Raw genomic sequence first — 13,309 nt, forward strand, 5'->3', positions numbered from 1 at the left:
CCCCCATCACCTCTGCCGCCGCCTTCGCCTCCTGTCGCTGCCCATCTCCGGCGAACTCCAGCAGCCAACCCCGCACCGCATCCCTCCGACGACCACCGCCGTTGAGCCGCTCGTTTCCCTCAGCCCCGCCGTCAAATCGTCGCCGTCAGTCCGAGCCGCCGAACCCCGCTTCTCACGTCGGATCCGATCTGCACCGAGGCAAGATCTCGCATCTTCATATTTTCCCGCTTTACAAATATTATTGATTAAATAATTTAATTAGATATGATAATGTCGGTAATGTGCATATTGTGAATATTTGACGTGGAATGTGGATAAATAGTATTAGATAATATTTTAGAGGTAATATTAAGATATTTTGGGGTAATTATGTCGGAGAATTTAACAAGCATGAAATGATGAGTATATGTGTTGTAAATAGATTTTACGAGACATTAATAATTTTGTGTATTTATGTATAAATATTTTCGGACATGAAATGACAAGTTATGAGTTAAAATTAGAAATTATGAAATATTATCGAAAAGAAATTAATTAAGGGAAATTTATAAAATAGGAAATATTATTTTTTTCATGCAGAAAGGAATTATTATATTATATTATATAATCCGTGTTATTCTAAATTAGTTATAATAAGAAATAGTTTTAAAAAGAATATATTTTTTTTAAAAAGAGTATTATTTATGATAGTATGACTGATCATCGTAGAGCGCGACATTTCATGTGTAAAACGACATCGGTTTCTAGTTTTCTTTTTACCGTATTACTATATTAGAGAATACATAAGTATGGATAATTTGTATGAGAAGTTCGGACATCCCAGCGGTAAGATAACAATGAAGTCCACTTATGTATTACATTCATGCTGTATTTTGATTATGCACTTCATGTTCATCACAGTTCTCTTTCTTCTTCATAAAACTGCTTAATCATGTTTAACATGCCATTCTGTACTCATGATCTGTTAACGTGTTAAGAACCTTAGTAGTTCATGACTTAGTGGCCTCGCGCGTCATGAACAGACTTAGTAACACGTGTGTGTGCGTTGATTGAGATAGGTGGTGAACCCAAGTTTCAGCGAAGAATATGGTTGATTGCGAAAAACGAAAAGAGTTGGGTTGGGAAGTCTTAGTTCGCATGATCGAATGTGATTGTTGACTAACTTCCAGGCCACACCAGAGACCTGTTTCGTCCTGGGGTTGGTTTGATGGACCAAGTGACCTGTTTTGCCACTTGGATCCGTGACCTGTTTCGTCACCTGAGCTTTGCCTGAGTCCGGACCGAGCCGAGATCGGATTGCGTGTAGTCCTCTAGCCACCTGTTTCGTGGGATTGGATGCGTTTAGGGGATGGTGAACAACCAGTCTTCTGATAATGCGAACTTGGACCTATTTGAGAGATGGACCGGTGAGTCTTAGGATGTTTAGTATTCGACCCAGTTACCGTTTCCACACAGCTGTATGTTATCATTAGATTTCCAGTTGCATGTACTATTGTCTTCCATATTAGTATTATTACTGTTATAGCATGGGTCATACGACCGCTTTATTTGTTCATGTGAGATCTTGTCGTGTGCCATGCACCCTGACGTACACCTGTTTTCTCCGGTGTGCGTCAGACTTAGGAGACGGACAGGTCCAGCTAGATGTTGAAGCAGAGCCAGTGTATGCCGAGCCGGAGTATCCTTCCGATGGAGTTGAAGAACAAACCGAAGCCTAGATGTGTTTTCCTCTGTAGTAGCTGATGAACATTAGAACTAGTTATCTTTTTATTCTTTAGTTAATGTCGGATTTTTGTATTTGGCAGTATTTTCTTTTATTATGGACTATGTATTTTATTTCAGTCTGGACCTGTTTTGTAATAAGGGCATGTTTGACCCATATTTTATGTCTGGAATGATTTACTATGGATGATATGTTTATTTCTTATTTTGGATTGTCTTTCTATTCTTGCTATTGTGATCGGGGACCTGTGATTGAGATTTACATATTGACGCTTAGCGTATTAGATTGAGAAGAAAGAAGAAAAAATAATAATAATAGTGTATATTTCTTCTCAATCTAATACGTCGCGGGCTTGTTCACGTTCCGGTTCCCCAGTATTTTGGGAAGCGGGGCGTGACAATAGTTTGTTATGACATGTCTGGAGGATGAAGTCCTCCGTGATCGGATCTCGGCAGTTCATTGCTTTATTCCGGAAGCACTTGACGAAGTCGTCGATTGTCTCGTCATCTTCTTGTTTCTTATCGAAAAGTGTCCTGATGGATACCTCGTCATCGTCGTTAAAGAAATTTCCGAGGAATGAATTCTCCATATTGTCCAAGTTGTTAATACTTTCGGGCTTGAGACGGCGGTACCAATCGAAGGCCGGCCCGCGAAGGGTATAAACGAATGACCGAACCATCAAAGCTTTATTGCAAGAGATCATGCCTAAGTTGGACTTAAAGTAGATCAAATGCTGAGTGGGCGAACCCTTCCCATCAAAAGGTGTGAAGTTGATCAGGTTGAACTTCGTCGGATACGGGATCAAATCCCACTCTCTCGGATATGGATACGGAATACCGGTTCTTTTCACCTCTCGATCAGACATCAGAGCGTTGATTTTGCTCTCGAGATCTTTCATTTTCCCATCCTCGCTCGTATCGGGGCTTGGACGATTCTTAAGAGGAATAACGGGGCCACCCCCAGTGTTGTCATTATTGGTAGGACCACCCCCAGTGTTTTGGTCAAGGGAAGGGTTCTCAGTATCGAGACGTTCATCCACATCTGAATCGCTACCTACTTGGTCGGCAAGGTTACGCCGGCTGGATTCACTGAACTGATTGGACAGAGCCCGAATTTGTTGGTCATGCTCTTTCCTCATCCGTAGCATAGCCATTTCCATTTCGATCTTGAATGCCTCTTTCTGTTTGGTTAGAGCATCCTCGAGCATTTTGGCGATTTGCTCGGTGTTGATCATGAATGCCTCGTGCGATTGTCCTAGACTAGATACTATTTGGTCAGAAGCGACTATAGAGTTGGCATCTGATGCTTCATCATCGGAGGATAATCCCCTCTGCATTCTCAGATAATCTCTTTGTCTAATAGTTCCTGATCGCAACTGGGTTAGACGATGAGATATAAGCGGGTCAGAGATAGAAGGTCGAATCGACTTTTCCTTATCAGCCATATTTATGGTGACTTCCGGGAGTTCGTCACCTTGAACAGTTGATCGCTTCTTGTGGAAACATCTTAGCTTGGACTTAGTCGCTTCATTAGAGATCCTCTCAAATACCGAGACCCTCTGCGGAGCGGTCTTGGGGTAGCTACACGCTGATAATACTGTCCTGATTATGTTTGTGTACGGACAATGAGAGTCCGTTTCTCGGGTACTTCTCTTTCGAGATCTGTTCGTACCCCTAGCCCGATAGTACAACAAATCGGTCTGAAGACCGGAGCAACCTATCGTGTGTCGGCATGACTCATCAGGTATAACGTCATCGTCTGACGAATACGTTTCCTTCCGAGGACTCGATGCCTTGTTTGCATCCTCAAGAGTCACACGTTTAGAGCGGCGCTTTTGGGGACGCGAACTCTTGACGGGCTCTTGGACTTCAATTCGTCGTCCGAGGCGGTCAAGTGTAGGGGTTTTCCCATTATACAAAGGTCCTGATTTGTTGCGAGGGCGTGTGCGACCCCCAGCTCGAATGGCTGCTCGGGGTTCAGTCACCAGACCCAAGCGTTCTTTGATCGGAACATTGTCTTGATCCTCGTGCAAAGGACCCAGGTGATCCGCCATCCTCATCTTGAAACAGGATAAGTCTCCATGGTCGTGAGGTATCACCGGGAGTGTAGAATTCATCGGGACATGAATAGGGGCCGCTGAAAACTCAGACGGGACTGTAGGAAGTGAATCAGCAGTGAAACGGACCAAACCAGTCTGAGTTTTGCTCAAACCACCATTTGGTGGTTTGACTTTGGCCGAGCCATCATTTGGTGGTTTGAACTTGGCCGAGCCACCATTTGGTGGTTTGAACTTGGCTGAGCCACCATTTAGTGGTTTGAGTGGTTTGAACTTGGCCGAGCCACCATTTGGTGGTTTGAACTTGGCTGAGCCACCATTTAGTGGTTTGAATTTGGCTGAGTCACCATTTGGTGGTTTGACTTTGACTGAGCCACCATTTGGTGGTTTGAACTTGGCCGAGCCACCATTTGGTCTTCTGGTTTCTCTGACACCTTCGGGCACCGTTTGGGTTGTTTTTGATGCCGGTTTGAACTTTGGCCTTCAGACTCGGCGTGATCTTGGTGGCTTCTTGACCACTTCTTTCTGCTTCAGCTTTTGCACTTCTCACACGAGGATCCGTGCGTGCGCAATCAAGGCATGACGCTTCTGAATGCGCTCCTCGAGGGTTGAGCGGGTCCGTTTAACTTGGATCCATTCATTCGCTGTTGGCTTGGAGGATACGCCATTCATTTGCTGCTAAAGGGGTTTGCACCTTCTGGACTTCAGATCCGCTTCGTAGCGAATCCCGTCAACCGGCTCCAAAGCCTTACCGAGTCGACGCGCAAGTCGTTGGCGCTATCTTTGGCGTGCCCTCTTTGATATGGTTGGCGTGCCTTCTGCAATTAACTCCTTAGTGGAGGAAAGATCCAGATCTGTAGATCCGGGCTCATTGGAGGCCAGAGGGGCATTACAAGGCGGGGTTGCAGCGGCAACGGGGGCCTTGATCTTCCTGCGCTTGCGAGGGGCGGAGGATCTGGAGGAGGAGGACGACAGATACTCCTCGAATTTCAGTTGGTCGAACTCGTACTCAACCTCTTCGTAAACCGGGATCTGGATCCGTGGTTGCGGCACGACAGCTTCGGCAGTGAAGTTGTTGGCTCCCACTATGGTCTCCAGCTTGTTTGGGTCAAAAGTTGATATTTTCATTGTCATCGAATCTATTACAACTTTGGTCATTACAATAAACTCAAATAAAAAATTAATCTTTTTATAAGATCTCCTTTATACAATAAAAATAAAGATTACAACTTTTGTCAAACAGCTCAACGGACGTTTATCTCCCGCTGCTTGTGTGGGTTCTTTGCCTGTGCTGGGGACGTTAATATCCGTGGAACGCCGCAGATCAGATCCGGTTAGCAGAAGTTGGATAATCAATGCTCTCACTTCACGAAGGAAGTAATTGCAGTAGCGGCGATTTTGACTAAGCAAAATCACGGCTCTTTTCGGGATTTAAGACCAAGCTAAAATCCGGAGGAATAGAGGACGGGTCTCAGATCTCTCGAACTCCACTCTTTATGCGCAGGAGATCGCCAAGATCTGCTAACCCTCTCTAAAATTCGTGGCTATGCACTTGAGAAACCGGCAACACCTCGCCCTCTTGATCTCCTCCAAAAATGAACACCCGAGCCCCTATTTATAGGTTTGGTTGGCGGTTTTCTTGGATCAAAACGAGGGATTCCCTCTATCTTCAGTTAGCAACTATCTAACAACAATATCAGAGCAGTTGGAACCCCAAATCCCGAAAGAATCCATAAAAGAACCGAAAAACCGAATTTTGGCCGAACAGTCACCCGTGGCTCGGCCCTGGCCGAGCCACCATTTGGTGGTTCGGCCGCCGAGTCACCTTCTGGTGATCTGGCTTTGGGTCGAACTTGTATGTTTCCTGACTTTTTTAATTTTTCGGGACTTGTAGTTTTCCCCCGTTTCACGTGATTGATCATCTTGTTGACTTGCACGCTTCGTTGCGGGATTAACCATTGAACGCGCGCGAACTGATTGACGCGCGCGTGTTGATTGATGCGCGCGAGCTGATGCGCGTGTTGATTGACGCACGCGGGCCACTTGGTTCGTCGTTTCGCTTCATGCGCTTGTCGACGACAGATAATCCTCTTAGACTCGGATAACGACGTTCATCATCTTCTCTCCGTCTCGAGCTGTGCGTGGATACCTATAGGCATTTTTAGACGCCTACAAAGTTCATGAAAGAAGATGGAAGTGGCTATGCCGATGCGTAAATGTTTAGAAGCTTGATTGGGAGTCTTATGTATCTCACTACTACAAGGCCTGACATTATGTATGCTCCAAGATTGTTGTCATGCTTCATGCAAAAGCCAAACAAGATTCACTTTGGTGGTGCAAGAAAAAGTGTTGAGATATATCCAAGGTACCAAAAGTTTTGGGATTTTATACCAAAAAAAAAATGAAAGTGCAAAGCCAAAGTTATTTGGGTTTTGTGATGGTGATTGGGTCCGAAATGTTGAAGACATGAAAAGCACATTGGAGTATGCATTCACCATTGGATTCACATATGGTTATGGGCATTATAGAAGTAAGAGATGATGTCATTATCCTCAGCCAAGGCCGAATATGTTTCGGTCACTAAGGTAAGCAAATAAGCCATACACATAAGAAGAATACTTGAAGACATTGGTGAAAAATAAGAGGAAGCTATATATTACAATTTTTTGTGATAATAAATCCTCCATATCAATGTCAAAGAACCTCACTTTTCACAACCGCATCAAACACATCAAAATTAAGTTTTACTTTGTTGGAGAAGCGGTGGAAGATGGAGATGTTCAAGAGAAGTATTTGAAGACTTAAGATCAAGTGTCAGACATCTTCAACAAGGCAGTACCCAAAGACAAATTTGAGTATTTTAGAGAGCTTAGGGTATGCAAGGACAAAGCATTAAAAGGGAGTGTAAAAATTAATGCTTTAAAGATAATGTGTTAGTTAGTTTCTAATTGAGTCAATATAGTATTAATCTAGTAGTAATAGGTCATGTTAGTAGCACATGGTTGTAAGTGTCATGATGCCACATGGATGGCAAAGATTAAATCCCAAAATGTGAAGGAGTTAAGAGAGTTTGTTATTGTAAGATCTTTTATATATGAAGCAAATAGAGAAAACTTTTCTCTTCCCCAATATTCCTCCAACACAATTGTGGATGGCTAAAAATTTAATTCCATCAAATCTCTATTATTAGCCAAATCAAGGCCAACCCAATATTCCAAAAATTTTCATATATGGAGAGGGAACCCATTTAGACAATTACGGTTCAGATCATCAACACATGCAAATTATAACCGACAACTCGAACACATAGTTTTCATATTTTTAAATAATCTTCCTTCTGACTAATGTGTTGCTTACAGGTTATATATACATCTAAGTAACTACACTGCAAATCGTTAATGTATTTATATTTTAACTGTTAATTTGTTTTCTTAGAATCTGGAATTGCATGTTCATAACTCAATATTTATATTATTTTAGTAATCACTTAGATTTGAATATTTATATAATAGTTTAAAGAGCAAATAGAGAATATCATATGAGGGTATATTTTCTTAGCTAGCTATTAGATATTAACTATATATACATTTTCCACGAGCATCATATATTATCAGATAATTTACTGATAATTTCTATAAATCTAATTGTTTAATTATATTTCCAATTATGTTATCACGTCAGTAAAAATATGTTAACAATTTTCTTAAAAACGTTAAAAGAATTATAAACTAGTTGGAATGAATTGGTATTTTTTTAACATAAGTTCTTGTATTGGTTTTTTATCTATACAATTTAATAATATTAGTATGTATTTCGTGCAATAAATTGCAGTTAGACTAATATTTCGCCTTCTCAGTCAGTGGTATAATGATAAATGAAACAATAAACTATTGGCTCTTAAAGAGTAGTAATAATTGCTTTTTTTATTTTAAAAGGTAGTAATTATTATAGCTATGTGGATTCCTTTATCGAGTAAAGATGCAACTAATCACGGGCGCACGTAGCCAAAAATCATCGAAGACGGTATACTCCATGGACCGGAAAACTTATGTAAACTAGTTGAGATGCACGTGCAATGCACGTGGTTGAATATCATGATTATTTAAATAATTTTTCTATAAAGTGCCCATGGGCATTCTATAAGAGAGGAGTGAGATAGAGATAAATAAATGAGGAGTGGGTCCCCTGATTTGCATTGGGATCCTCTTTTCATTTATTTCTCTCTATCTCTCTCCTCTCTTATAGAGTGCCCATGGGCACTCTATAGAAAACCCGTTATTTAAATTGATGATAATAGAGTAAAAATAAAAAAAGAAAAAAGTTTTTTTTGAGATTGACCATCAACTCAATAATCTCTCTCTCAAATAAAATATTATCATTATTTTCTTTCAATCCAGACTTTGGCCACATGAGTACTATTTGTGAATTATAAACACATTAATCTAGTACAACATCTCTATTTATTAATATCTTAAAGTTTTCAAAAGATGGGTGATCATTCAATTCACAAAAAAATTTTGCATATGAATTTACTTACAATATGTCCATTAAACTTTTAGTCGTGGTTTGACTCATATTCACGTTTAACTTTTAGTTGATGTTTCACTCATATTTATATTATCTAATATTCTCATTCAATTTTATAGCTTATTCTTTGTATCATAGAAGTAAAACTAAAAGTATGAAGAATTATTTTCTTACGAAATTAAAACATAGAGATTATGATATATTTCGTCATGTGCCATAAATATAAAAATTTCTTTTTTCTTTAATGCAATGTCCTTATCAAATCTTACCCTAAACGATGTGAATAAAAAAATGATATTCTAACTCACTTGCCTAGGGAAATTGTATTGTATATAAGATACATAACTCATTTGGAATATCCATATCTCCTAAGCGGATTTTGTTGTTGTGAGAGCAACATATTAGAGACTCGTATTCAAACTTTTTAGCTCTATAAAAAATACAAGAATTTGGAGTGTATAGCTTATATATCGTAAAGAACATATTGATTCATGAAGAAGTTTTCCTAATAATAATATTATTACAACGATATTACAATTCAATATTAAATCAATTTTACCTTTTTAATAAATTATAAGTATATATATAAATCTCGATGCTTATAGCTAGTAGTTGAGCTCCACAAAATAGGTTAATTTTACATTGTAGTTTGCTATTTGTAGTACTATTGGCAATATCATTATCTTTCCTCTTTATCTTATTATTCATAGTTTTCTGACGTGAGTTCTTTTTTGCTAATCATTCAATTGATTATATTTAGTTTTTATAATATCAGATGTTAGAATATTCACTTTTATTTAAAAGTATTGACATGATTTTCTTAAAAATATATGCACATAGTAGCAATAGTATATACTTTAGTGTAACTCAAACATTGGCTGGAAGCCTATTTAGAGTGAGGTCATTTCTATGCTAGAATGGTGATATAGTGATTACACAGTCTAAAAGTCAAGGAAGAAATTTCTATAAAGGAAAAGTAATTTAATATGTCAAATTAAGAACTAATTTATAAAATATGCATGGGCAGTGCAGATAGCTGTAGAAAGTAAGGTATATATCTTCATAAAAATTCTATAGTGAGTGACCAACTACAATCATCCTAATTTAAGCATAAATAATTATTATTTTAGTTACTAATTTGATACACATAACTATAGAATAAATCTCCAGTAAAAATAGGAATTGAGATTGTATTATGCTGTAGGTAAATAAATCAATATTATCAGAGCTCCTCCTTATCCTAAATTTAAAAGTAATAATTTAATTATTAATCACCATATATTAGCTTATGTGAGAAAGTAGAGTAATCTATGTTCTATATATGTATATAGTTAATCAATCAAACGTATTAAAATTATTATAACCACAGTCAAAATTATATGGTGGGTTCACATTAAATATAATTTATAAAAAATAGTACATTAAAGTCAAAATCTTTTTAACCAGTATGTAGATTATCTAAAAATTTTTGTATATATAAACTATATTGTCTAGGAATAGTGATGTGCATACTTAACTATGGTATAATAATCTTAAGAACGACTTATTCTTCAATATTATTATTATTTAAAGTATATGTGCATTATACTAAAAACACAAAAATAATTTAAAAAACTATAAAATAAATATCCTCAAAAGTTTTAAAAAGTGTAAAAAAATACTCTAAAATTTGTAATTTACAAATACACAAAACTATTAAACATTACATTGAAATCAAGGAATTATAAAAAAAATTCATTAAAAAATTTTAAACTTTAGAGGGGTAATTTGCAATGTACTATACTTTAAGGATGTTTTTTTATAAAATTTAAATCTAATAGATTTTCAATTAGTTATGTTCTTTTCAAAAAAGTTATGGGTAATATTTACCATAAAAAGTTTTTCCTAAACCTATATTTTAAAAAAGTGTATGATATTTTTTACAAAATTTTAATTTTCTAGGGGTTGTTAGTAATTTTACATATTCATTTTAGTGTCTATAGGTTAGAAATTCTCATGGTGTTTTTTTGTAAATTATGAATTTTAAGAACTTTTTACAATTTTTTAAACTTATAGGTATTTTCTACATATTGTAAATTATTTATAGACTATTTATAATTCCTATGCTTTCAATTTACTAACGAATTTAAAATTTTCAAGGTGTTTTTTTTTATAAATTTTGAATTTTAAAAGTTTATTTGTAATTTTTGAAACTTTAAGGGTGTTTTCTATAAATTATAAATTATGTAGGGGATATTTATAATTCTTATATTTTTAATGTACTGTTAGGTCAAAAATTATCAAGATTTTTATAAATTTGAGGGTTTTATTTTACAATTTGTAAAAAGTTTATTGTGTATTACAAATTCTATACTTTTTTGGAGGTGATTTGTGTTATTCGTAGGTTTTTAGTATGTTTATAGGTTTGAAATTTTTAAGGTATTTTTTATAAATTTTAAAATTTTAGGGGTATTTTTGTAATTTTTAAAACTTATAAGATATTTTCTCCAAAGTTAAAAAACTTTCAGTTTCTAGTTAGTATATATTTTTTAGATTTCTCACTGAATTGAGATAAGTAAAATTTATAATTTTTAAGATTCTTTAATAAAAATTTGAATTTGTAGGGCCGTTTTTACAATTTAAAAAAATTAGAGAATGTTTTTTACAAAGTCCAAAAACTTATAGATGTTGGCTAGCATATTTTTTTTAGATTTCTCTACGAACTAAAATAAGTAAAGGATTTAAATTATATGAAACATATCTATTTTATCCGATAACATGTTAAGTCTTATTATGAATATAATAAATCGTTTGGTTACCAATTCAAAGAATATAGGATAATTAGAATATATTAAGATAATAATGTAATATTTAAAAAAACTAAGGGTAATGTTGACTATAGAAAAAAATTTTCGAACTCGTACTTTTAAAGGGAGTATGATAAATATATATTCTTTCTTGATGTCAGACAAATGTAAAAATAACATTTTAGTGCCATCATATTTATTCTTATTCTTTTTCACGAATAAATGCTATGATTCAAATATGCCTCCCTTTTTTGTGTTGTAAGATATATATTTAAATTTCGATTTTATTTGTATTATTATTTAGAAAAAAGTTATGATCAAGATTTGGTTAGAAAACGTTGTTCTGCATGGATAAGTTGGTGTGAGTATATAATATTAGAAGGTGGAATTGATATAATTAATGTGTCCTCATTGAACCTACTCATTGTCTATATTACTTTGTTATGATAACCGCATAAAAGGCTAATTTAATTTAAAAGATTATAACGGTATAAAAGGGGTAAAGGGGTAGACATGTTATAGGAAATTTTTAATTCAAACCCTATATCCATGAAATTAATGTAGCATAAAAGTAATAAAACCTTTCATTATTGTTCAAAGTAAGTGGAGTAGATAAAAGGAAAGCATAAACAAGATCACCTGTGTGATTTTCTGTTTGTTCAAAAGATTAATTATACTAGCGCACTGCTCAATAACTTCACCTCTTTAAAAAATTCTTAGGAAATTTAATTTGTTATGTTTACATGATCTTGAATGAATATAATTCTCAATTGGGTTTTTGAGATATTTTCCCCCAAATCTCATCTATCTAGATACAAGCCCTCCAAATCATCATATTTGCATAATTTGAATACAACCAAATCTCAACTCTTTGGATGCAAACCCCAAAAGTATTAACTTCTTTGAAACAAGTATGAATGGTTAATTATCATCCACTTATCCCAACTTCACCGTTATTGTTAGTTTCGCCATTGTTTTCAACCTACCCTAATCTAGAACACACTGTGGATATATTTATGGAGAAATGTGACCGTCAAAAGCCCAAGCATGGGCCCAGCTGAGGAAAATAATTTGTAACAAATAACGCATCATATCTTTCAAACCATACGTTGGTATTTGACAAATTATATATGAAAGTCATGTATTTTTTCGAGACGGAGTCGACCAAACCGACTGTTGTTCGGTTTGCCGACATTTATTTCATGAAATTCCCTCTGGATTAAGAGATATCAGAGTTTTTGTTAGTTTTTTACTATTTTAGGTAATTTTTTAGGAGTCTGTTTTGATTAGGAAGCAAATCATGTTTGATTGCAAATTTGACTGATCTACTTCCCTAATCATAAAGAGTCTTTTAAGGGGAGTTTTGTTATTTTTATTTTTGGTAAAGTTCGGTCCTAGTAAGAGTCTTGTTTATTTTTAATTTAAACAGAGGATTGTAAACCCTATAGACATAACTTTTTATCTATAAAATTCTTCTTTGATATGTTCTTCGTGGATTTGAAGCTCTTCGTGGAATTCGAGATCATTCTTTATGGATTCAAAGAACACACCTTAGTGGATTTCGAGGTTTTCATTTCCGCGCTGCAAGTTTAAGCCAATATATCCTTTGGACCCACCGAAAAGCAATTCAATGTTGCTAAACTTATTTAGAGCTCTCTAATATAAAGTTAATTCCTAACTATCTATTAGTTTAGTTGGGTTAAGTAGGTGTGAACTAACTTTGAGCACTTGTTTCAAAGTGTTTAATAGTTTTGGGGGGCTTATAGCCAAATATGTTGATTTTTTTAGGGAACTTGTATCTAAATATAACAGAGCAGTGGACTTGGATCTAAACATAATTGATTTAGGGGACTTGTATAGATGAGGTTTGGGGAACCGATACCTCAAAAACCCTTTTCGATTATGAATCCGAAGCAAGTTTATGAATTCTATGCTGAAAGTGTGGAGGTCGTCGTACTTGAGCGGCGGGCATTTTGTGATGCTGTAGTAACTATAGTGGAGTTGTTGAGAGTTATTTATGTTGTTTAATATTTAGGCTAGCTAGCTTGAAGCCTAGGAACCTAAATTTTGTTCAATAAAGTACTTACTATAGTAATAGATTTGACATGAGAGCATTTCCATGAGATTTTCTTCTTAAATTTGTTTGCTCAAAAAAAAAATAGAGAATTTAAAATCTGACAACAACAACACATACTATTTTGATTTCAAGACGTTTTC

This window comes from Asparagus officinalis, chromosome 4, assembly GCF_001876935.1.
Source record: "Asparagus officinalis chromosome 4, Aspof.V1, whole genome shotgun sequence".
NCBI classification, from domain to species: domain Eukaryota; kingdom Viridiplantae; phylum Streptophyta; class Magnoliopsida; order Asparagales; family Asparagaceae; genus Asparagus; species Asparagus officinalis.